This window comes from Panthera pardus, unplaced genomic scaffold (genome assembly GCF_024362965.1).
Source record: "Panthera pardus isolate Hobbes unplaced genomic scaffold, ASM2436296v1 HiC_scaffold_17, whole genome shotgun sequence".
NCBI lineage: Eukaryota > Metazoa > Chordata > Mammalia > Carnivora > Felidae > Panthera > Panthera pardus.
Window position 1 is genome coordinate 70,559,230 of NW_026526732.1, and position 26,771 is coordinate 70,586,000.

The 26,771-nt window shown below is 38.8% G+C and overlaps 1 protein-coding gene across 4 annotated transcripts in view; it reads left to right on the forward strand.

Annotated features, from left to right (window-relative positions):
• Positions 1 to 26,771, forward strand: part of BACH2 (BTB domain and CNC homolog 2) — a 355,806-nt gene that overhangs the window by 53,516 nt on the left and 275,519 nt on the right. The window lies entirely within an intron of this gene.

A 26,771-nucleotide genomic window follows, 5' to 3' on the forward strand; every position in this document is an offset into this window, starting at 1 on the left:
ACTGGTCTGTCCAAGTAGGCAGCAGCATCTATCCACAAGAATTTTGGACCAGCCATTATCCAGGGGCTCAGGGTCAGGGCTACAGTTCCTGAGAGGAATATGGGAGAAATCACAGCAGTACCACTGCTTGACTTTTTAGACTGTGAGTTTCTGATTCTGGAAAATGGAAGCAATAATATTAATTACCTTATGGGGTTATGTTGTAAGCTAATAGAAAAGTTATATGTGAAGATCTTAGAATAGCATCTGGTGCATAGTAAGTATTTAGAAAATGTTAACTGTTACTATAGTTACATGAAAGTAATAAAATGGTATTTCTTTTTAAATGTCCTATAACTGATTGAGTTCTTCAGTTATTTCAATTCAGTGACATTTTACTACATTATAGGTAAATGATTTCTAGAGGTGTTTTTTTGTTTGTTTTGTTTGTTGGGGGTGGGGTACTGTTTCAGTTGTAAATCTGTTAATGACAAAGAAAACTAAGGGGTGTCTGGGTGGCTCAGTCCATTGAGCATCCAACTCTGGACTTCGGCTCAGGTTATGATATTATGGGTTTATGTGCTGACAGCACAGAGCCTGCTTGGGATTCTCTCTCTCCCCCTTCCCTCTGCCCCTCTCTGTTCTCTCTCTGTGTGTCAAAAATAAATTTAAAAACTTTAAAAAAAATTGTGGGCAAGAGGACGCAGTAATTACTGTATAATACTAGGGTAGGTGTAGAAATAAGGGATGATCATCATGTACAGACCATAATACTAGTCAGAAAATGTCTCCAGTGGAAAGATACAGTTTTCTTCTGTTACTGGGACAAAATTTGTATGATCTAGAACCAAAACAGAAACAAAAACAACAGCTCAACCGTCCAAGTGGTTTCTGCCATTTTGATCATTAAACATTTTCTGGGGCGCCTGGGTGGTTCAGTCGGTTAAGCGGCTGACTTCGGCTCGGGTCATGATCTCACGGTCCGTGAGTTCGAGCCCCGCATTGGGCTCTGTGCTGACAGCTCAGAGCCTGGAGCCCGTTTCAGATTCTGTGTCTCCCTCTCTCTCTGACCCTCCCCTGCTCATGCTCTGTCTCTCTCTGTCTCAAAAATAAATAAATGTTAAAAAAAATTTTTTTTTAAATAAAAAACATTTTCTCCAAAGTCTAAACTACAGTTTGTTAAGGTTTCATTGAAAATTACACCAACACAAATTAGTTTAAAAGTCAAATGGAATTATTGACCTCACAAAAATAGTAATTGCCTTCTTAAGAATTGCATAAAATTTAATAACTAATAAGGAATTTTAAGGACAATCTTCATGACTACTTACATTTTTTGAGGCTGCAGAAGTCAAGTAATTTGCCCAAAATCACTGGCTGGAACTCCCCAACTTTTCAGTCAAATTACTTATAAGTTTGATCATTAAATTAATTGAAAATTAACTGTTCTTCACTTAGGTCACTGTTCTAGGACATTTATTACTGAAACAGTACCCCAACCCCAACAAACAAAACAAAATAAAACAAAAGAAACTAGGAGTGTCTCCTAGTCACATTATATAGATAGAATAAGATACACTTCCTAGTCACATTATATAGATAGAATAAGATACACTTTGGTAGATGGATACTTAAATGTTATAGACAATAGTTTGGCAGTTTCTTACATAGACTTACCATACAGTCCAACAATTGCATTTCTAGATATTTCCCCAAATGAGTGGAAAACTTACATCCACACAAAAACCTGCACATGAATGTTTATAGCAACTTTATTCATAATTGCCAAAAACTGGAAGGACACTAAGAGGTGTCCTTCAGTAGATGAATGGATTAAGTTATGGCACATCCAGACAATGGAATATTATTCAATGAGCTATCAAGACATGGAGGAACCTTAAAATGCATATTGTTAATGAAAGAAGCTAGCCCCAAAAGGCTATATATACTGTATGATTCCAACTACAGGAAAGGCAAAACTATAAAGAAAATAAAAAGAACAGCAGTTGTCTTGGGCACAGTGATAGGTGGAACACAGTGGATTTTTAGGGCAGTGACACCATTCTGTATAATATTATAATAATTAATAATATAATAGTATAATAATATAATGGTGGATAGATGGCAGTATGCATTTGTCAGCCTGTGGAACTGTGTAATACAAAGAGTTAACCCTAATGTAAACTGTGCATTTTAGTTAGTAATAATTTGTCAATATTGATTCATTAATTATAACAAAAGTACCATACTAATGCAATGGTAATAACAGGAGAAACTTACAAGAGGGGTACCTTTCTGCTCAATCTTTCTATGAAGGTAAAACTTCTCTAAAAAAACAAAGTCTACTCATAAAACTACCAAATAAAGTTTAAAAATAGTTTGTAGTTAGATACAACAGAATCATATCCAAAAGCAAAAAAACAAAAACAAAAAACCCACCAAAAACAAAACACAAAACAAAAAAACCCCTGTGTATAACTTTGGTTAAATAATCTTCCCCTCCCTTGTATCTCTAGTTGTTTTTAAATTTTTTTTCATTTATCTTACATTTTATCTCATCAACCTGTAGCTAGTAATGGGTGGTTAAACAAATAAACAGTGAGTTTGGCAATCTCTGTGGCACACGAACATTTCCAGCCGTGAGGGGCAGGTAGACAGCAGAACTGCCCACCCTGTGAGTGACAAGTTCTCTTCTTCCTGCCCACATCATATTCCCTTTTCCTTTCACCCTAGCTTTAGCTTTAGCTGGGTCCCACCTGGCTTTTGACAGCAGACAGGAACTGAGGGTGAAGGTGGGGCTGGTAACCAGTGTGCTTTTAGCATTGTGCTAAATGCTTCATTTCTGTATATCTTTTAAACCTCACAGCAATTCCCATTTTGCAGATGAAGAAAGGAGATCACAAGAGGAGAGAAGATCCATAGCCACACAGTCTGACTGCAATTGATCACTAGGTGAACTTGAATGTGTATGAGTCTCTGTTCTAACCTGTCCCCGCAACCAGCTGTGGGATAGGTGGGATAGGGAGCCATTTGGAGAGGTGGGTCCCAGTCAGGGTGCCTTTTAAGTGATTGAACAGGAGGACTTGGTTGGTTTTAACTGTGGTCAGTAAAACCACCGCACAGACCAGTAGCTGCCATTGAGAAGTGTCATCTTAGCACTTTTAATCCAGTTTTAAGTGATCCATTATTACCACTTTTATTTATAATATATATTATAAATATATATAAATATATAAATATATAATATATAATATATTTAATATAATTTATTTATATTTATAAATATATGTAATATATTTAATATAATTTATTATTATTTTATATATTATATATATATTATATATATATTTTTTATATATATTTATATATATATATAAAATATATATATATATATATATATATCTCAAATGTAATGTCCATTTGCCTTTGGAAATAACATTATATGATTGTAGTGGGAGTTAGCAGATTTAGCTTCTTAATTATGTTTGACTGGAGGCAGTACTAACATTTGGTTGTCTTCTGTAGCCTGCAAATGTTTGTGATGCCAAAGATAGGGACTTAGTTCCTGGCAGGGTAAAGCTGATGTGGTAGTCAGTGCTCACTCCAACTAATTCACATAGCAGGTAATCTGCATGCTGACAATTAAGAGTTGATTTTGTATAGACCATGGTTTTGAAAGTCAATTTGCTTTCTTATTTTGTGGTGAATATGTAAGACTTTCGTACTACATATCCACTTAATTTGTGATTTTTGTAAGGTTCTATTATAGTGGGCAGTGGGGAACAATTACTTTTTCTTGTGTTCTTTTTCTTTAGTGTGTGTGTGTTCTTTTTTTTTAATATAAGAATTTGTAAGGCAGACAGAGGCAGAGTATTTAAAAAATTCTAACTAAATATTATGGATTTAATCCTAGACCAGAACAAAATATTTTCCGAATGTTTGAAAAATTCATTGTTACATAAATTATATTTAAAATTCATATCATTTAAATTAAAATTTTTGGATTCAGTTAGTTTGCCTCCTTGAAGGATAAAACACTCATTGATCAGAGAATTATTTTATAATCTACATTTTTGATGAAGGCAAAATAAACTTTGAAAGGATTAGTGTGTTTTAAACTTTTTAATATTTGATAAAAATCATAGTATTAAAAAGCATAATATTTTTCATTTACTCCAAAATATTTTGAATAAACTCCTTTTTGGCCTAGGGTATAACTAGTACAAATAGAACTTTTTTTTTTAATGTTTATTTATTTTTGACAGAGAGAGAGAGAGACAGAGACAGAGACAGAGCATGAGCGGGGGAGGGGCAGAGAGAGAGGGAGACACAGAATCCGAAGCAGGCTCCAGGCTTTGAGCTGTCAGCACAGAGCCCGACGTGGGGCTTGAACTCACAGACTGTGAGATCATGACCTGAGCCAAAGTCGGACGCTCAACCGACTGAGCCATCCAGGCGCCCCCAAGTAGAACTTTTTAAGGTTAGGAATACTGTGACTTGTAAGATTAATTTTTATGTCTTTATTTTACTTAGCAAATCTGAAATAGTAGTAAAAGTTTGCTCTGGGGCTGATTCACGTATTTGTTTTTCTAGTCATCCCACTTCTTGAATAATGATGGTTTTTTTGTTTTTTTTAATTTTTAACTGTCAGATATATGTGTATGTGTGTATATGTGTTTGTGTGTGTGTGTGTAGGAACAAACATGTCATTTGATCCTACCACAGATAACCATCATCTCTCAGTCATATAAAGATAAGGTCCATCTCTTAGTCATATAGGAAGATTTATGTCTTAGTAATATAAAGTGATAGAAACATATGCTTATCTGCAGATTTTGAAATATGTACATCCATACATATATGTAGTTTTTAAATCAAGAAGAGAACTATAAATCATTATATAGAGTCGTTATGTCCCTTTAATGTCTCATCGGGACCTTGCTGTAATTCTAGTGCCAACACCTGGCTCAGGTTCACTCATGACATTTTCAGTTGATCTTTCTCTTGTTTCCTTCCTAGTTGACCTTCAAAACAAAAAGTTCATAGCCTCTTCTCAGATGTTAATGTGATTTACTTCTTATGTCTAGAAGCCAGGATTGTTGCTGAATTCATTGTTTTAAAGGGATTGAGCTTCTTGATTTAATGCCAGGATAGTCCCTGCTAACAGAAAACTGAATCCACCAACCCTTATTTTAAAGATTACTGGGTTTGTAACTCATGGACATCTTAGATCCTAGATTAAGCAATTGTTAGCTTTGTTCCTGGCACGTCCCATACATATTGGGTTATCTATTGATTATAATCCAAGTATCATTACCGCATTGATCAGCAAACACCCCATGGCTTTCAGTCAAAACAATTTAGTGCAGCAACTAACCTGCTGTTTCTTATGCTTTAAAGATAGTATTTGAGTAAGTGGTGGTTACACTTTGCAATTCTGATCTTTATATTACAATGTATATATTTTCTTAATTTTTAAAATAGGAAGTGCAGTATGTGCTTTATAGGGTTCTAAGGCTCCCAGCAAGTACATTATTAAGTATAAATAAAAAGGAGACACCTGGCGAGCTCTACATATGGCAGTATTACAACTCTTACTTCCTCAGGGAGGAAACATATCATTTCTCACATGATGGGAAAGAGCCATCTTATCGTAAAAAAATGAGATACAAAGATCCATTTAATTAAAAGCAATTTACCAGAGTTGTTGTCTAGTTAGTTGGCCTAGAGAACATTAGCACCAATGGTTTGAAAGCTATCATGAGCCTCTCACAAGGAAGACCAACCTGGTTTCCTTAGATTCCTGTCTTTATGCCTTTACCACCGTCACTGTAGCTTTTTCCCAGTATGAAACAGTGGAGAGGAGAGGCAGAGAAAGACTTTGAAAAATCAACTTATTAAGAATGAATTTTTTCTTTATAGACATTAGTCTAAAAGTAGAACTAGTTTAATTTTTTTTAATATAATATTAGGTGGACATCAGCAGTTGTGCTGTTGTAGGTATATGCAAGTTACTCTACAAAATTTAATATTTTATCCAAAGGCACAACTCCAAAAAAGAAACCTACCAATTTGTTTCTATGGTAACCATTATTGAAATATGTCTAGCCAGTGTGTGTCTTCCTATAATTTTTCTCTGAGAGTTTCAGGGAGTTCACTAAATATACTTTTTCATCAGAGACATAGATGGCATAGATAGGTAGATAGATAGGCAGATAGATACAGAGAGACGAATATGTATATTTTTTCAATGGGGATTTCAGACTGTTGTAAATTTCCCTTAGATTCATACAGAATATAGCTTCAAAATTATGCATGAAAATATTTAGCTAAGAGACAAGTCCATTATTTTATAAATTTAGCTTAAGCTAATAATGGAACCAGGTAAGTTCTGATTTCTAAGAAAGGGATTGATCTTGCTTCCTAAATGTTTTCTGCTATTTATATCTGGCATAGTGGGATTCAGCACATGTTGATTTCTAGAATGACCAGTGTCCCTTTAAAATTCAAATTCATTTGACTGTCCCTACAAGACCCTGCATGGAATGTTTGATGTTCTCCTTTGTCCCTTTTCCACCATTATCTTTGATATTCACCAGGCCATGAGTCTGCCCTGGTGGAGTTCTGACCTGGATTTAATAAACGCCCTTTGTGACTCTTCTTTCTTGTCAAAGGTTGTATGTGGTATGTACAATGGAAATCATAACTTATTTATGTAGAGATCTCAGTATTTCCCAAGAGGTTCATTCAGAAAAGCTGACTACTGTGTAACCAGTGATACAGAAGGGGATTCCATTGCATTTTGTATTTAATATAAGAGAAACAGTTGGTTTGTTTTGAGAATTTCCCCACCTCTCTCAAGGCCTGTACCATCACAAAATAAACAGATATGGTCAGATATTCTTCTTGTGATGTAAAATGAATGCTCACTGAGAGTATTAATGTTAAGGCAGGGCTCATGGCATTTATCTAGGTAAATTCAAAGGGAAAACATTTTGGAAGGTAAAGTGGCAGGAAGTAGGTACTAAGGAAATAAAATTACACTTGGTCTGACAATGGGGGAATTTCAATTAGCCTACAAGGATGACAGAGAAGCCGGGATGTCTCTGAGCCTGTTAAATCATCGTTGCTCGTAATAACTTTTAAATGCTTGGGGAGCAGGAATGAATATTTAACTAAAGCACCCTTTTTCTGTGTTTTCAAGTTCTCCTAGACTCCTAGAATAAGGGCGTTGGCACCACTGGGTCATGGAGAATGGTTTCGCAGTTTCACAAATACCGCTGACGTAGTGCAAATGTATGTAGTCTGCAGACTTAATCTGTAGTCTCCATTCCTTCAAGAAGTAGCTGATCAGTGGTAAATCCACCATTCTGTCCAGTGGAGCTAAAATAGAATAGCTTCATGGACTCCAGTTTCTTCCATTTTGTGAAATCCCAGAATCTTCCTTTCTTGCTCCCTTGTTTGTTCCTTCTGTATTCAGGCTTTGCCATTTCTCTTCCAGATAAACACAATAACCTCTTTACTGGCCTCCCAGTTTCCACATATGGTCTCCTTGTTCATCTGGCCAATCAGAATGATCTTTCTAAAGGCAAAATTGAATCTCGTCATGACTTTGCTTGAAGTCTTTCCAAGACTTCTCTTCTTAGCAGAACATATTCCTTTGCAAAGCACCTAATATCCCAGGCGGTCTAGGACCTGCGTATCTTTCCAGTTTCCTTCCTTCCTCCCTTTACTCCCTCTGTACTCTAGACAAACCTTTGGTTTCTCAAATGCTTTGTGATGAATGCATTAATTCTTTTTTGGGTTTCACCCTGCAGGCCTGAGCTCTCCTCATGCCTTAGGTACATCTCTGTCCTGATACTTAGTTGACTTACCTTCCTCACTAGACTCTAAGCATTTTTTATTTTATTTTATTTTTTTTACTTTATTTTATTTATTTTGAGAGAGATGGAGATAGCATAAGTGGGGGAGGGGCAAAGAGGGAGGGAGAGGGAGAATCCCAAGCAGGTTCTGCACCATCAGCACAGAGCCTGACGTGGAGCTCAAACTCACAAACCATGAGATCATGATCTGAGCCAAAACCAAGAATCAGACGCTTAACCAGCTGAGCCACTCAGGGGCCCCTAGACTCTAAGCATCCTGAGGACTGTTTGTGTTTATGTATCCAGCTTCCAGTCTAGCATCTGAGGTATAGTTGGTGCTCAATAATAGTTTATTATATGAATGAGTGGGGGAGTAAGTGAGTTAGTGATTATATCACATTGGAAGCATGGGTGAAGGAGAAGCTGGATTTAATTAGTATGTAAAATAGGCTTGAGTTGAAGTTAATACAGGTTTACTTTTTTTTAATGTTTATTTATTTTTGAGAGAGAGAGAGGGAGCATGAGCAGAGGAGGGGCAGAGAGAGAGGGAGACAGAGAATACAAAGCAGGCTCCACGCTGTCAGCGCAAAGCCCGATGTAGAGCTTGAACCCATGAACAGTGTGGTCATGACTGGAGCTGAAGTCAGAAGCTCAACCGACTGAGCCACCTGAAGTTAATACAGATTTAAACAAGAGTGAGGCTGGCTGGTTGTTCAGGGTGGGCTTCACAAGGACATGGCCATGGGAGATAGCATGGGACCAAGATCAGTTTTATTAGTTGATTTAGAGAGATGTGACTTGTAAGAATTGACTTATCATTAAATTTATGGCAGGTTAATTCATAACTGAGATGTTCTTGTAATCTGTGACAACGAGAAAGAAGGAAATCAGGCAACTGACATGGGTTCATTTGCACAGGCCACATCCTCTTGGTCAGTAGGTCCACTCAGGGGGCCAAATATTATAGCTTGCTAAGTTCTAATATGAGTAATTGAATTCTTTCTAATTTTCCATAAGGTATTTTTCTATCAAGCTGGATTATCTAGAAGAATGATTCTTTTCGTAATGAAGGGTATTCCTCTCTAGATCAGTGACTTTCACACAGTCCTTACCAGCTGTCAGAAGAGCTCCACCTTTGTAATAATAATAACTATCATTTACTGAATGTTTACATGTGTCAGGACCTGCTCTAAATGCTTTCTAAATGCTTTCTACATAAACTTGATCCTCACAACCCTATGATATAGGTACTATTATTAGCCCATTTTACAGACTACAAACCTGAGAACAAAGATGTTAAGCAGTTCATCAGGAGGGACCTTGTGAAGCGAGCTGGAATTTGAACTCGTATGGTCAGACTCCAGCACTTAGGCTGACTCCCCTTTCTAGGCAGGCAACCAGCATTTCTTGTGTTTGCTTTATGATACTTAAAATTTAATTCTCGTTGCAACTCTTGCAAATAGGATGTATTAACCAAGACTTTTTTGGGTCCAAGCAACAGACTAACTGGAGCAAAAGAGATTTAACTGTGTCCTGTAACTGAGCTGTCTTTGTGTCATGTGACTGGCTACCGTGATGGGTGCCCCAGTTGGTGTGGGGTGGCAGCTCCTCACATGGGAAGTGGAGCCAGTGATGGACAAACAGAAATCACGTGAGGAAGCGGAAGTTCAGAGAGGTTAGCTAACTTGTCCAAGGGCACTCAGCTAGTGAATGGCACAGGTGGAATTTGGAACTACGCTGCCCGCCTCCCTAACCACTCTGTGTCCACTTTGATTTGCGTGAACCTTTTGGCGACTGCACATCCTTCTGTCAATTCTTTACCCGGTTTTGATGTCCTTGACCAAGATGTCTCTTTCTTTGCTTCATTTTGGTTCTAAGGACACACTGTGGTCACGTTCCATGAACCTGGCTGTTTCCCAAATGTAGTATGCATTGCTTTAGTTAATTCTAAATGTTTCTTTTGGTGGGGGGGATAGTTATGTAAACAGTTAAATTCACTAATAATTTTACTACTTTCCACTTCAGAGGGTGAGCTTTTTCTGACCAGGCCCCAAATTCTAGAGAAATCTTTACTGAAGCCCTGTGACTAGACCAGAGCTTTTTCAGGCTAAGGTTTATGCAAAACATTGGCCTTCATGGAAAATTTGGTTCTTGCTCACTTGGGTCTCAGTTTATGGAAATGTTCATCACCTCCAGCAGCAGGTCATAGATACCGTACAGCCATGGAAGGTTAGCTGTGTTCTCCCTGTCGCCTTGCAGTCCTGCTGTGTAGTTCCTTAGCAGTGAGAGTGGTCTTGGGAGAGGGCCTATACCTTGCACTTCTGAATCTGTTTATGAGGAAATGACAGTATTTTCAGCATGTGCACTACCACTGATTGAAGCTCTCTGATCCTTGATGTGTTTATTTTTTACGTGCGTTCATCTCTACATCAAAAACAGAGGAAGCCACAGGAAATTGCTGCCTGTATTTCCAGGAAATGTAACTACCTCATCAACTCCCCAGTCCACACAGCCCAGAAAAGCCTGGTGCAGAGGCACTGGCATCGCTGATAAAGTGGTCATAAGGAGCCAGAGAGGGTTCTCATTCTGCCGCTCTACCAGCAAAAGCCTGAAGAAGGCAGGCTCTTCAGACTAACAGGAAAACTCTAAATCTGCTTTTTTTTTTTTTAAGCTTACTTATTTTGCGTGCACGCGCGCGCGAGAGAGAATGAATCCCAAGCAGGCTTGGTGCTCAGCACGGTGCCCCAACGCAGGGCTCAGGCCCACGACCACAAGATCACGACCTGAGCCACTATCAAGAGTCAGACGCTCAATCAGCTGAGCCACCCAGGTGCCCCTTTTTTTAAGTTAATAAATCTGGTTCTTTAAATACTCAGTTTCTGAACGTGTAAATGCTATGTGTGAAGTGAGGTATAATTCCAAACCAGACCATTGACCAGTGTTCGCTCTCTCTGCTCAGCTGTGGTACCCGCCACCTGGCCTGCAGGGCTGTGGCTAGCACCCTCTCTGATCATACAGAAATGAAATCATCCTGGGAGGTTTCTCACATTAGCCTGATGATGATGATGATGATGATGATGATGATGGCGGCGATGACGACAGCTAATATTTATTGAGTGTCGACTGTGGTATGCCACACATTTTACTTAGGACCTTATGTGTGTTACTACATTTAATCCCCACATAAACCTCAAGAGGTACTTTTCTTTGTCACCCGAACTTCCAGGTGAGACACCTGAGACTCAGCTTAATGTCTTATTTAGGATCACACATCCAGTAAAAGGTACAAAATTTAAACCCAGACCTATGTAATTCCAGGCCAGCACCAAAAATAGTCAAGTAGATTTTACTGGGAGTGGAGTAGGGCAGGCAGCCTGTGTGCACAGGCAGATGAAAGCAGGCAGGATCCATCCAAATAGCCTGAAGACTTATACCCAGGTCTGTGTATCTGCTGCGGTGACACACTCATGTGGAAAAAAGGATTGGGGGGTAGTCCAGGAAATATTTTACCACAGGGAATTTTTGTGTCTTCTGGGCACTGGCCAGTATCATGAGTATAAGTCTCTCCCCCCACCCCCACAAAAGGTGGCTTCTCAGCTCATCATGGTCCAGCTTCCTAGTATATAGCTTTCTTCTCTATTTCAGCTTCTAAATTCAAATTGTGATTAAAACAAGAAATTGGTGTTGTTTCAGCTTCTCCGTGAACTGAAACAAATTTTTGTTTAAGCGTGAAATCTCCCATCTCACAGATCAAAGAAATGCGCTGGAAGAAAAGCAGCCATAAATATTTGAGGCTTAATGAAGGTTATGTATTTAATAATACCCCACATTGTGGCAGAGAAATATTATTTGATTCCAAAGATACACCCTATTTAGGCTGATAACAAAAAGTGGGGGGAGAAAAGGCTAGAAATTAATAAAAGATATCAAGAAGACCATTTCTAGACTTGCTAGAAACAGGCCATAAGTGTGGCTTTACACCTTTTGGCAGCTATTGTGAAGATGGAAAAGGAAGCATAGTGGAAATTGACTTTCAAAACCCAAAAGGAGATAAGTTCTCCTGGAATTTTAGCAGAAATATCATTTGCAACTCTACACAGGTGTTGGTTAGTGTTGCTTTATAGCTCTTGACATGCAGCCTCCTGCATTTGCTTATTTTTAGGATTAAAAAACCCCACATTGTGTGATTTATCATATGTCTACCTCTAGATTATTTCAGGAGTGATAATCTGGTTTATGTATTATCTGTGTCTTCATTTCTCTTTCCTTCTCAGTGCGCACGTTCATCTCATTTCTCATCGGCATTTCTGATAAATGATAAGCAGGGGGGAAATAAAAACAACTCTAGCAATCAGTTTTGCTATTTACAGAGGTGATATTAATGCTTTTTTAGCTAATGGGAATTTTAAGAGAGGTCTGCATCAACCTACTAACAGAGCTCCTGACTGTCTTAGAGTTAAACCTGCCTCTGTGTGTGCTTAGGGAACCCACCTGGGCCACAAGGTGAAGGCAGACAAGAAGAGAGACCTGAAGAGGTTAAATTTGACTTGATTATGCTCAAGGTGAAGGTGATTCCTGGTGAACTGATGTAGAATGTGAAAAGGGTGGAACCAGTATTCGTTCGCAAGGGCTGCCATAACAAAGTACCACAGACTTGTGTGGCTTAAACAACAAAAATTTATTTTTTCCATCAATTCTGGAGGCTAGAAGTCCTTGATCAAGGTGTCAGTAAGGTTTCTTCTGAGGGCCTCTCTCCTTGGCTTACTGGTGGCTGAAGATCACATGATCTTCCCTCTGTGTGTGTCTGGGTGCTGAACTCTTCTTATAAGAATACCCAGCATATTTGGGGAGCTTGGGTGGCTCAGTCGGTTGAGATCTGACTCCAGCTCAGGTCATGATCTCGTGTTTCATGTGTTCGAGACCCACACTGGGCTCTCTGCTGTCCAGCCCAGAGCTCACTTCAGATCCTCTGTCTCCCTCTTTCTCTGTCCCTCCCGTGCTCATGCAGGCGAGCGCTCTTCTCGAGCGCTCTTTCTCTTTCTCTCTCTCTTTCTCCCTCAAGAATAAATATTAAAAAAAAAAAAAATACCCATCATAGTGGATTAGGGCCCACCCTAGTGACCTCTTTTAAACTTAAATGCCTCTTTAAAGGATATATTTCCAAATATAGGCACATTTTGAAGTACTGAGGGTTAGGATTTCAACATATGAATTTGGGGGGAACACAATTCAGCCCATAACAAAACTGTTGATTAAAACAAGATGTTTGAATTACTTGGATTTTAATGATATGTATTTCTTTTTTCTCCAGTTATAAGGAATTGAAAGTCCTGCAAGGCACCCTTGTTGTATCTTTATGTCCTTGAAAGGCTTGGATCACAGTGTGTGTGTGTGTGTGTGTGTGTGTGTGTGTGTGTGTGTGTGTCTGTCTGTCTGTCTGTCTGTCTTTTGGATCAAATATACAGTGTCTATTGAAAGTTTGAAGATAAGTGTGTTTCCTCCTGTTCAGAAAATAATAATGTGTAGCTTTCACTAGAGTTATTTTCATTTCCAAGACTCTCTTAAATATTGACTAATCAGGTAAAAATAGAGGAAGCCTGGCTAAATAGCCTGTCTTCTAAGGCAGCCCAATGGACTTAGAATACACAGTGATTTGCTCAATCTTTGAAAACAGAAGCAACTAGAAATCTTTTATTATTGGCTATAACAGCAAATGACATCTCTTATTATGCTTGGCAGCTGACATACCAAATTGCATTTTAGTTGGTTGTTATACATGAAATAGTAGGATATGAGTAGACTAAAAATGAGAATTTACAGCCCTGGGACATGGGATATCTGACATCTAGGGGTTGCCATGACAACTCATCAGGATGTTGCTTTGTAATCTTTTGGATTAGGTTCTAGCCCAGGGTCACTGGACTGGAATTGGAGGGGGGATTGTGACAGGATGTGGATGTTGTACCTTTACTAAATGGTATTGAATTTGCAGTTTGGTCATGTTGCTAAGGTCACGTAGAAATGACATTGAGGGAATGTTTAAATTCTTCGAAACCTAGACAAGGTCACATTTGTCAGCGAGAATATTCAGATGGAGTGGTCTGAGACTCAGCAGCTGAAAGACAGGATTTCCTGTCCTAGGTTGGTGGATAACAAACATGCAAGTATCCCTTAATATATGCACACCCCTGAGCAGTTATAAGTAAATGAAAATTTAGGAAATTAAACCCTTTTTACAGTTGTCATGTGTTATAAAATTGGGACTGAACATCCCCAAGAAAACAATTTGGCCACAAAGCAAACCCCAGCTGCTCTCTGGTGTTCCATATGCTCCATCTCAGCCGGAAATGGCCTGCAGGGTGTGCAGTTTGGACCAGGGAAGGGAATTGGGCAGAGTAAGGCAGGAAGCGGTTGGAAAACAGGGCAACACATTCCTCATCTCACGTTGGCTTTGAGTGCTCGTACCACATCTCCTATACATGCTCAGACATGCTCCTTGCCAGGGATGATCAATGGAAGGAACCTGGAAACTAGAGAGCTCTACTCTGAAGTCCGATTCCAGTTCTGCCACTACCAGTGTGATCTGGGACAAAACACATTTCGACTCTGGGTTCCCCTAGGAATGAGGGTGATGAGTTTCCCCTGAATGTCGAGTTCTGCTGTTTACCATCATGTGGGGCAAGGCCAAGTCTCCACATTTCTCTTCTTTGCCATTAGCCCACGTTTCCATCAGTACTTTGAAGCAGAACTACCACTCCATGGTTGGTGGGACCTCCTAACAATTAAGAGAGCAAAAGGATTCTTCCCCATCCCCATAATTTTTTAGGTCTTATGGTTGTGGCTGAAGCAAAGGCTGCCATATAATGAATAGAGGATGAAATCTTCCTCTCTGCCAGTGCCAGTTTAACCGTGACCACTGTCATCTGCACCAGCCCAGCTAGTTACCTGCTCAGTGTTTCTATGTGGAGACAGTGCTAAGCAATTTATATACGTCATGCCATTTAATCTCTGTAACAAATACACGTGTACATGTGTATATGTGATATGTACAGAATTGAGTGTTTGCTGTGTACTAGGTGTTACACCAAATGCAGTAATCCAGTGAGGTGGATAAATGGATTGTCAGTTAAGCCTCACAACAAATGTGTTATCCATTAACTCCGTTTTTACGAATAAGGAAACTGAGCCATAGCTGGTAACTGGTGGAGCAGGGATTTGAGCCCAAGCTGTATGGCCTCAGACTGCTTTTTCATAATCTCTCTGCTGTTGGTTCTCCACATTCCTATGACATAACAGCCACCTAGGGGGCTTTTAAAATATATGGATCCTGGGGTCCCTCTACAGACCAGTCGGAATGTCTGGGGCTGCAGCCTGCATCTGCTATGCTTATAAGCAGCCAGGCTAGAACAGCTCAGATAGAACACTAGGGTTATTTGGTTGGGCAGTTGCCTGTAGCCCCACAGCCAGCAGGTGACCCGCCTAGGCCTTGCACCGAGGTTGCTTTCGGTAAAGCCAAATACCTTGATAGCACACTGGTCAACATTCCAGTCATTAGTGTTGTTAACGGGGCTTGTACCTACCATCATGCCCAGTTTCTCTTTCCTAGTCTAACTCCCAAGGCCGCAAGTTCATCTAGATTTTCTAAAAACTGTGTCTTCTTATTTGAACCAAAGTAATGATTTCCCACCTAAAAGTATCAAAGTTTACTTTGACTCATCACCATTACCATCTTAAATGTAAGTTCTTGTGCTCTTTCCTCATTGAGCAAAACCTTCACCAGCAGAGTCTAGGACAGTGGTTCCAAAACCTGGATACACATTGGAATCACCTGGGAGTCTTTAAAAACTGGCTGCCTGGCTCACACCCCATACATTCTGATTTTGTTAGTATGGGATGTGACCTGGCAATGGGATTAAAAAAAGTGCTTCGGGTGATTCTGACATGCAGCAGAGTTTGAACCCCTGGTTTAAGGACGTTGTCTGTAAGTTCACAGGGGTGCTGACTGTGGACTGAACTCACTTTTCACTTCTCTGACAGTGCCTCACCACCATCTCCTTTTGCATTTTAGCTAGCATCATCAATTTGTGCTTAATTCCACTCAGCTCACTACCTGACCCAGAATTCTACCTCGACGTCAAGTCATGGTTTCTCCCCACGGGTTGTCCTTCTCCTTAGGCACTTGGAGTGATACTGGCGACATGTCGGTGAGATACCTTTGTAAGGTTCCCAGCCTCCCTGGACTCTTAACCTTCACTGTGCGATACGCCTTTTTGTCTCTTTTTAAATTGTTTTGCCTTTTCAAACACTTTTATGATTTCAATACATGTTGCCTTTTTCTTCCAGAAGCAAAATAAGCACCTCTTTCACATAGTGCTTTAATAATAATAAGCCACCTGTGGGTCCTTTGCCCAAACAGCTAAGCATCAGATTGACTATGGGGAGACAACAGCTGACATGTCTGTAATGCTTGACAGTTGATAAAATCTTACAGATAGCAATATGGTGGAAAGTTGGAGGTCACATAGGGAAGAATTGACTCAGGCTGTATCCTCAGAGAGTTTAGAAAAGATTGATTCATTTAACCAATTGGAAAATCGAGTTGGATTGTAAAAGCATATTAAAGTAGAAGGGTCCACTTGTTGGCAAGTTCGCAGATATACTTGATTAATCTAGAAATTCATTGTGCCGTACGTACTAGGTCTCAGACTCAGATTTATCAGGTGAGAGAGATGTTGTTTGGTGGGGGAGACAGGCAATTTGCAAGTGGAACAGCTTTTGGCAAAGGCTGGTAGATAGAGAATGGAGCATTGGTGACCACTGATGTGGTGTGAAAGGTGTGAAAGGTGTAAACTGGGTATGGCAGGTGATGAGGAAGGATTGCTGAGGTAGAGCTAGTTGTGTGAGGTTTAATAGCAAGAACACTTAGGAAGAGCCAAAAGCATATGAATAGATATGTATATTAGAAGGAGTAGTGTTTTTCTTTGTGCAGTTGTTGAAATCCAGTTGGTCTGTAATTGTGTTGGTATTATGGATTGCTGAACAAGGCTGGCAGTTTGGGTTGGTTTTTATACTTTTCTTGAGGGCAAAGCTTTTGAAATTAACTTGGCTCCTTTAGGTTTAAAAAGTTCTCCTTCTGATGTCTATGTCTTGCTGCTGTAATCCCCAAGAAAAGAAAAGGAGGTTAGGATGCCTCTCTTTTGAAATGGAAGGGTCAGAGCAGGCAGGGGGCTGTCACGGCTGTTCTCTTTGTTCGGGAATTAGAACATGTGAGCAAATGGTTCCACCCCTCATTTTGTGAGCTGTTTTCCTCCGATATTTCCTAATTTTTCCCATGACGTTTCAGCCTGTTTCTTCACAAGATTGGAAGGCCTGAAAGACCTCATTGTTTTCCAGGAGCGCGAGCTCGTGCACATTCGCTGATCTGGCCGGCTGGGGTCTGCGTGTGGGTGGGACATGGCTGAGGGATTGTGCCGGCTGGAGAATGTATGCAGCTTATTCCTCGTAGTAGCAAACACTTTTTGTTTATCAGGAATTTCTGGAGTGGCTTTTTCTTCATAGATGGCGCCGTGTTTTTTAAAATACTTTTCACAAACTACAGTCTGTCCTGATTGACAGAAATAGGAACGTTCTCTGAGGCTAAGGGAAGTTTCTTAATGGCAAAGCAAATTGAAATTTCACTTCATCCTCAGATAGATGCAAACTTTCGTTCTTGTAATACACACTCCTTGTGGTCTGTCCTGGATTTATATGAGCTCTTGGAGTCGCAACCCTGCATATTCTAGATGGCAAATCCCAATCAGTGCATGCTTTTGAGTGTCCAAAATATTAATTACAGTAGGAGGGGAAAAGCAATAGCAGAGGAACCCCAGCTAAAAGATAAATAGATTTCTTTTTTTAGTAAAGGACACTGGGATTTCATGTTAATGAGGTTATTTTATGAATGAAGTTTCATAAATGAAGTTAGTGTATTGTCTTAATGTTAACTTCTGAGGAATTAGGATTTGTATTTGATCAACAGTAATAGGCCAGTAGAACACACTACATTTATATCTTAAATAACGTTAACATTTTCAGTCAGATTTACAACATTCCCCATCATTTTCAAATGTTCTCGGTGATAGCAGTGACACTGGGACCTAAAGTCAGTGTTGTGAGTTGATTGTACACATTTCCTCATAGCACCACGTTCAGTGAGTCATGTTGGCATTTCCAGTCATGGTGGGAGTATTTACACCATGGAAATCAGCAAACACAACACATGGGAGCTTTCCGCTGTCAGAGCCTGTTTTTCAACATTTAGCAGCGCACCACTGCTCTGGAATTTAGAAGTTAAGGAGTCTTCTCCTGAGGCAAATGATGTAGTGTTTCCACTCAGCACGATAGTCAACATGAACCTTTTAAAATATAAACCAGGCCATGTGGCTCCTCTGCCCCCAAACCCTCCCATGGCTCCCCATTTCACTTGGAGTAAAAGTCTCACTGTGGGAGCCCCTGGGTGGCTCAGTGGGTTGAGTGTCCATCTTTGGCTCAGGTCATTACCTCATGGTTTGTGGGTCCAAGCCCATGTCAGGCTTTGTGCTGACAGAGCGGAGCCTGCTTCAGATTCTCTGTCTCCCTCTCCCTGTGCCCCTCCCCTGCCCGTTCACTCTCTCATTCTCTCTCTCTCTCTCAAAAATAAATAAACATTTTTAAAATTGGCCTGAAAAGCGGTCTGTGCTCTGACTGCCCTCCACCTCTCTTTCCTCACCTCTACCATTGCTCTCCTGGCACCTGTAACCAGACCCTGATGTCACCCCTGTTTCTATAGAATGTCCTAGGTCTGCTTCTATTCTAGGGCCTTTCTTCTTTTTCGGACAGTGGTCTTTAGACTGTGTGCATCAGAATCACCCCAAGAGCTTGTTAAGACAGACTGCTGCTCACCTCTCCTGCATTTCTGAGCCAGTTACAAGTGTTCAGGTGATGCTGATGGTCCTGGGACCACACTTTGAGACCCACTGCTCCAACCCATCTCCTCTTGGTTTAACCCTTACCTCCTTCGCTGACCCCCTTTCACCTCCTCACCCACCCTGACCATCTTATTTAAAGTTGCAAACTTTCTCCTCCATTCTATTTCCATTTTCTTTTCATTGTACCTATCACTTCATAACAAAAATAACTTACTATGTTTCTTATTTGTGTTTCATGTCCATCCCCCCCCGTAGACCCTAAATTCCATAAAAGTAGGGGTTTTGTCTATTTTCTTCACCTGTGTATCTCAAATCTTAGAACAGTGCCCGGCACATAGTAGGCACTCAGTAAATGTTGTTGAAATAATCGCTGGATGAACAACATTGAGAAATGAATAATGTATCTCAGGTTTGGGTCCCAGCTGCTTTAATTTGAACTCACTAGAGAATCTTAAAACAGTTTCTGCGGTATTGTTTCTCAGCCTTATTGCTTTTAGGATAACGAGGGATGGTATCTGTTCTTGGCTAAAGTTTAGGAACGCCCTGATGATTTTTAAGTAGTAGGTGCACCAAATTGTTGCTCTTAGTTTTACATTTTAACCTCAAAGACTATAAGCCAGTAGTCTTCAAACTCTGGTCTACAGAAATTACCTGGGGATACTTGAGGAGCTCTGCAAATGCTTAATTTGCCCTTAATTTTTAATATATTTTAAACAATTTTATAACCATAATAAAAACACATATTTAAACATGTTACATGTGAAATTTTAACACATTGGGACCACCAAGGCATTGAATTAGACTATCAAGCATTAATAGTAATAACTAAAATGCTATTAAATCAAGCATTTTCTGCTGTTTTGGCTTATATATTTGAACTTCCTATAAATTAGTCATTGATAAGGAAGTTCTGTACCAGTGTTTTTCAGATTCCAGCCCGATCATGAATTGAACAAGGAAATTTCTCTTGTTAAGCATATGTACCACACTCAGTTCCATGCCAGGCAGGAAGTGGGGGTCTCTGTTCTCGGTTGGGTGTAGGTTTCTATGTGGGTTAACGGCCAGTTGTATAATAAGTAAACGAAGCACACATCATTTAATGACATATATTCTATTATTTATAGGGTTCTTTATATCCAATCTACATTCTGGATGCTCCTTGACCAATTATTGAAGAAATCAAGTGGTTTTCAGATTATCTTTAGTGTTAAAATTTGAAATAAAAATATCTTAACTACTGCAATTTTTCAAGCTTTTGGGTTAGTTTGAGCATATCGCAAGATTACACAATGAATTGCTAAAGAACTGGTATCATTTCCAGCATAACTATCCCTTGCTATTCCAATCTGTTCATTTCCAGAGTATGGATACAGAAATTTGCCAGAGTGAGTTCCAATAGAAAAGGATGCAGTGTTTTTCTTGTCAATTTGTTTTTTAAATTTCAGACAGTAAGTAATAAGAGTAGCAGATAGCAAGACAGTTATCTGAAACTTTGTCTGAATCTGTTTGGTCCCTGAGTTAGTAGAGTAGGGATTACCTGTGAATGTCAGGATTTTCTGAATACTGTGCAACCAAATACAAACACAGAAGTAAATCATATGCTGCATCAGTTTTAAAAGTCAGTTATTTCTTTTTCTTGCCTAATTGCTATGGGTAGGACTTCCAATACAATGCTGAATGAAAGTGCTAAGAGAGGACATCCTTGTCTTGTTCCTAATTTTAGAGGAAAAGCTTTCAGCTTTTCACCATTGAGTATGTTATCTGTGGGCTTACACAGTCTTTATTGTGTTGAGTATGTTTCCTCTGTATCTGCTTTGTTGAGAGTTTTGGTCATAAATAGATGTTGAATTTTATCAAATGCTTTTCTGCATCTATTGAGATGATCATATGATTTTTATCCTGCATTTTGTTAATGTGTGTCACATTGACTGATTTGTGGATGTTGAACCATTCTTGCATCCCTGGCATAAACCCCTCTTGATCATAGTATATGATCCTTTTACTGTATTGTTGAATTCAGTTTGCTAATATTTTATTGAGGATTTTTGTGTCTTTGTTCACCAGGGATATTGGCCTATAACATTCTTTTTGTGTGTGTGTGTGGCATCCTTGTCTGGTTTTGGTATGAGGGCCTCTTAAAATGTGTTTGGAAGAGTTCCTCCCTCTTTTGTGTTGTAGGAGTGTTTGAGAAAGATTTATATTAATTCTTCTTTGAGTGTTAGGTAAAATTCACCATGAAGCTGTCTAGTCCAAGACTTGTTTTGGGGAGGTTTTTGATTACGGATTCAAATTCCTTGCTAGTAATTGGTCTGTTCGGGTTTTCTGTATCATCATGATTCAGTCTTATTAGGTGGTATGTTTCTAGGAATTTATCCATTTCTTCTACGTTATCCAATTTGTTGGTGTATAATTGTTCATTGTAGTCTTATGATCATGTATTTCTGTATTATGTTATAACATCTCCTCTTTCATTTCTGATTTTATTGAGTGCTCTCTGGCTCTGTTTCTCTGTTGAGTCTCCCTAAAGGTTTGCCAATTTTGTCTGTCTGTTCAAAGAACCAGCTTTAGTGGCATTGATCTTTCCTGTTGCCTTTTTAGTCTCTGTTTCATTTATTTCTGCTTAAAACTTCATTATTTCCTTTGTTCTTCTTTTTCTATTTTCTTGAGATGTAATGTTTTTTTTTGTTTGTTTGTTTTTAAATTTTTTTTTTTTAACATTTATTTATTTTTGAGACAGAGAGAGACAGAGCATGAATTGGGGAGGGTCAGAGAGAAGGAGACACAGAATCCGAAACAGGCTCCAGGCTCTGAGCTGTCAGCACAGAGCCTGACGCGGGGCTCGAACTCACGGACCGCGAGATCGTGACCTGAGCCAAAGTCGGCCGCTCAACCGACTGAGCCACCCAGGCGCCCTGAGATGTAATGTTTATTTGAAACATTTATTGTTTCTCAAGGTAGGCATTTATCACTATGAACTTCCCTCTTGGAACTGCTTTTGCTACATCCCATAACTTTTGGTATGATACATTTCCATTTTCATTTGAGGTTATTTTAAAATTTTCTCTTGATTTTGAAAAAAACACATTGGTTGTTCAGTAGTGTGTTGTTTAATCTCCACATATCTGTGAATTTTCCCATTTAATTTCTAGTTTCATTCCATTCTGGCTGGGAAAGATGCTTGATATGATGTCAGTTCTCTTAAATTTATTAATACTTGTTTGTGGCCTAATAAATGATCTTAGAAAATGTTTCCTATGCACTTGAGAAGAATGTATATTCTTTTGCTTTTGTATGGAATGTTCTGTAAATATCTGTTAAATCCATTTGATCTAACATGTCATTTAAGGTCAGTGTTTCTTTATTGATTTTCTGTTTGGACGATCTATGCATTGAGTAAGTAAGGTATGAAGTCCCATACTATTACTGTATTGATGTCTGTTTCTCCCTTTAGATCTGTTAGTATTTGCTTCATATATTTAGGTGCCCCTATGTTGGATACATATATGTTTACAGATGTTATATCTTCTTGTTGGATTGAGACCTTATGTAACACCTTTTTTGGTCTCATTACAGTCTCTGATTTAAAGTCTATTTTATCTGATATAACTATAGGTACCCCAGTTTTCTTTTGTTTGCCATTTGTATGAAATATCAAAATATCTTTTTTCATCCCTTGATTTTCAGTGCACTCTTCCATCTAAAGAGTGTCTCTTATAGGCAGCCATATAGATGGATCTTGTTTTGTTACCCATTCAGCCACTCTTTGTCTTTTGATTGGACATTTACATTTAAGAACATAGTATTAGAAGCCCTAGTCAGAGCAGTCAGGCAAGAAAAATAAATAAGAGTCATCCAAATTAGAAAGGAAGAAGTAAAATTGTCACTATTTGCGTGACATAATATTATACATAAAAAATTCTAAACACTCCCCCAAAAAACTGTTAGGACTAATAAAAAAATTCAGTAAAGTTGCAGGATACAAAATTACTACACAAAAATCATTGCATTTCTATACATAACAAACTTTCAGAAAGAGAAACTAAGAAAACAATCTTATTTACATTTGCATCAAGAAGAACAAGGCACCCAGGAATAAATTTAACCAAGGAAGTGAAAGACTTCTATATTGAAAAACTTCAAGACATTAATGAAGAAACTGAAGAAGACACAAATAAATAGAAAGATATTCCACGCTCATGGATTGGAAAAATTAATATTGTTAAAATGTCTAATACTATCCAAAGCAGTATACAGATTCAGTGTAGTCCCTATCAAAGTTCCAGAGGTATTTTTCGCAGAAATAGAACAAAAAATCCTAAAATTTGTATGGAACCACAAAAGGCCCCAAATAGCCAAAGCAGTCTTGAGAAAGAAGAGCAAAGCTGGAGGCATTCTACTTCCTGATTTCAAGCTATATTACAAATTTATAGTAATCAAAACAGTATGGTATTAGGATAAAAACAGACACATAGATCAGTGGAATAGAATAGAAAGCCCAAAAATAAACCTGTGCATATTTGGTCAATTAATTTATAATAAAGGAGCCATGGATATACAGTGGATAGAGGACTGTCTCTTCAATAAATGCTGCTAGGAAAATGAGAAAACCACATGCAAAAGAATGAAACTGGACCCCTATCTTATACCATACATAAAACTAACTCAAAATGGATTAAAGACTTGAATGAAAGGCCTGAGGCCATAAAACTCCTAGAAGAAAACATAGATGGTATGCTCCTTGACACATGTCTTGATGATTTGTTTTAAGTTTATTTATTTTGAGACAGGGGCGAGAGCATGGGGGGGGGGGGGGGGAGGAGGGGGAGAGGGAGAGAGAATCCCAAGCAGGTTCTGCACTGTCAGTATGGAGCCTGATGCAGGCTTCAGTCTCACAAACCACAAGATCATGACCTGAGCCGAGATCAAAAGTCAGATGCTTAACCAACTGAGCCACCCAGGTGCCCTGTGATGATGATTTTTTGAATCTGACATCAAAAGCAAAGGCAAGAAAAGCAAAAATAAATAAGTGGGACTACATTAAACTAAAAAGCTTTGGTACAGCAAAAGACACCATCAACAAAATGAAAAGGCAACCTACTGAAAGGGAGAAAATAATTTGCAAGTCCTATATCTCATAAGGGGCTAATATTCAAGATATATAAAGAACTCCTACATTTCAATAGCAAAAAAAAAAAACAAAAAACAATCTTATTAAAAAATGAGCAGAAAATCTGAATAGACATTTTTCCAAAGAAGACATAAAGATAACTAACAGGTACATGAAAAGATGCTCAACATATTAATTAATAGGGAAATGGAAATCAAAACTACAATGAAATGTCACCTAATACCTGTTAGAATGGCTGTTATCAAAAAGACAAAATAACAAGTGTTGGCTGGGGTGTGGAAAAAAAGGAACCCTTGTATATATACAGTGGATAAGAATGTAAATTGGTGCAACCATTATGGAAAACCAAATGGAGGTTCCTCAAAAAATTAAAAATAGAACTACTGTATCATCTGGCAATTCCACTTTGGGTATTTATCTGAAGAAAACAAAAACACAGATTTGAAAAGATATATGCACCGCCATGTTCATTGCAGCATTATTTATAATAGCCAAGATATGAAAGCAACCTAAGTACGTATTGACAGATGAATGGACAAAGAAATTATATATGTATATATATTTATGGGAGCGCGTGTGTGTGTGTATAAAATATATTTTCAGTGGAATATTATTCAGCCATAAAAAGGAATGAAATCTTGGCATTTACAACAATATGGATGGACCTCAGGGCATTTTGCTAAGTGAAATAAGTCGGGCAGAGATAGACAAATACCAAATGGTCTCTCTTATATGTGGAATGTTAAAAAACAAACAAGAAAACTCCTCATAGGTACAGAGAACAGACTGGTGGTTGCAAGAGGTGGGATGGGTATAATGGGTGAACTGGTTTTTTTTAATAAAAACATTTTTTTAAGTTATTTAATAAGCCTACCACTATCTGAAAGCCCCTCTCCCTATAACTCTAAAGTTCCACTACTATATTGTAGGAAATAGTTATAAGTTATACTCTATGGAACATTTTGTAGACCTCCTTTCACATCCTACTAATAATACACTTAATACTTCATTGTAGTTTGTTGTCTGTCTCCCACACTATATTTAGCTCCTTGAAAGGAAGAATTGTGTCTCATTCATGCCAGTTGCTGGCATTACCTAGCACATGGTGGGGCCTCAGAACATGTTTATTAAATGACATTGCATTCCACAGCAGAGGGAAGCAAGCTTGAAAGGAACAACACAACCTCGTATTAAATACACAATCGGGAACTTTTTACACTAAGCACAGATTTTAGCACCAAAAAATCTATTTAGTGGTTCCATGATTTCTTCTCCATCATCTCTCATGTACAGTCATTTGTAGTTTTCTGAATTCTTTCTAGAAATGTTTTTTGACTCTGACCCATCCATGCCTTCTTACTGCCATCCCATGCCTGGTCTCAAGTGCCATCCTTCTCTTCATCCTTTGCTTGGACTGTGGAAGCAGCCCACAAGCTTCTCCCAGACATAATCTTCTGTCTCCTCCACACTGCTTCCACAGCATCCCCTGCAAGTCTTTTCAGCCCTCACTGCCTGCAGGATAAGGGGGAAACCTGTGCTGTCCAATACAGCATCCACTAGCCACATGTGGGTACTGAGCTCTTAAAATGCAGCTAGTCCAAATTGGGATGTTATAGATATGAAGCCCATACCCTATTTTAAAGACTTAGGAAAAAAGTGTAAAATATCTCATTAATAATTTTTATATTGATTATGTTGAAGTGGTTATATTTTAGATAAATTGGGCTAAATAATGTAACATCAAAATTAATTTCTCCTATTTCTTTTTATTTATTTTTAAAATATTTTTTAAATGTTTATTTATTTATTTATTTTTGAGGGAAAGAGAGAGAGCGCAAGTAGGGGAGGGGCAGAGAGAGACACACAGAATGTGAAGTGGGCTCCAGGCTCTGCAGTATCAGCACAGAGCCCAACGTGGGGCTTGAACTCATGAACCGTGAGATCATGACCTAAGTCAAAGTCGGATGCTTCACCGACTGAGCCAGCCAAGCACCCCTCTTGTTTCTTTTTATTTTTTTAATGTGGATACTAGAATATTTGAAATTATGTGTGTGGTTCATCTTACATTTCTGTTGGTCAGTGCTGGTCTTAACTGTATTATGACATTTAAAGTTTCTTATGACCCAGCCTCCAATACCTCTTCAGCCTTGTATCCCAGCCCTTTCTGACCTCCTCAGAATTTCTCTTAACTCCCAGATCTCACCAGGCCTATTTATACTTGGGGGGGGGGGGGGGGGGGTTGTTTTTGTTTTTGTTTTTTCATATTCTGTTCCTTCTTCCTGAAATGTCTTTCCCTTTCTTTGATAGCTCTAAAAATCCTACTCAGATTTTTAGGACCTGATTTAAAAGTCCCACGCTGGTGAAGTGATGTCCTATTTCCTCAGACAGAGTTAACTACTTCTCCTCATAGCAGAATCTTGGTGCCTCCATTATTGTACTGACCTTGCTGTTCTGCCATGAGGTGTCTTCTTAACCAGGCTTCTCAAGGGAGAATGCTGCACCTAATTTCTGTCCTGACCCCTGAGGGCAGTACCTGGTGTGTATTAGATATATAATCAACATTTATTCAAATATATGAATTAATTTAATCCTACTGCTGCACGTACTGCTATTTTTACATTTATCTAGCCTTGATCATCAGAACCATTGGCCATGGAAAAAAATTGGATGTTGAGGTGGATAGCACTGGACCTCTCAGCCATAACCCCAATTTCAGATTTTTATGTTCAGCAAAATGGCCTCTTTGTCCTCACTGGTTGACTTATAATAATTCAAAAATTATAAATTTGAATTTATGAAATCTATGGATATTGTACAGACTAAGTATAAAATGACAGTATAGGGGCATCTGGGTGG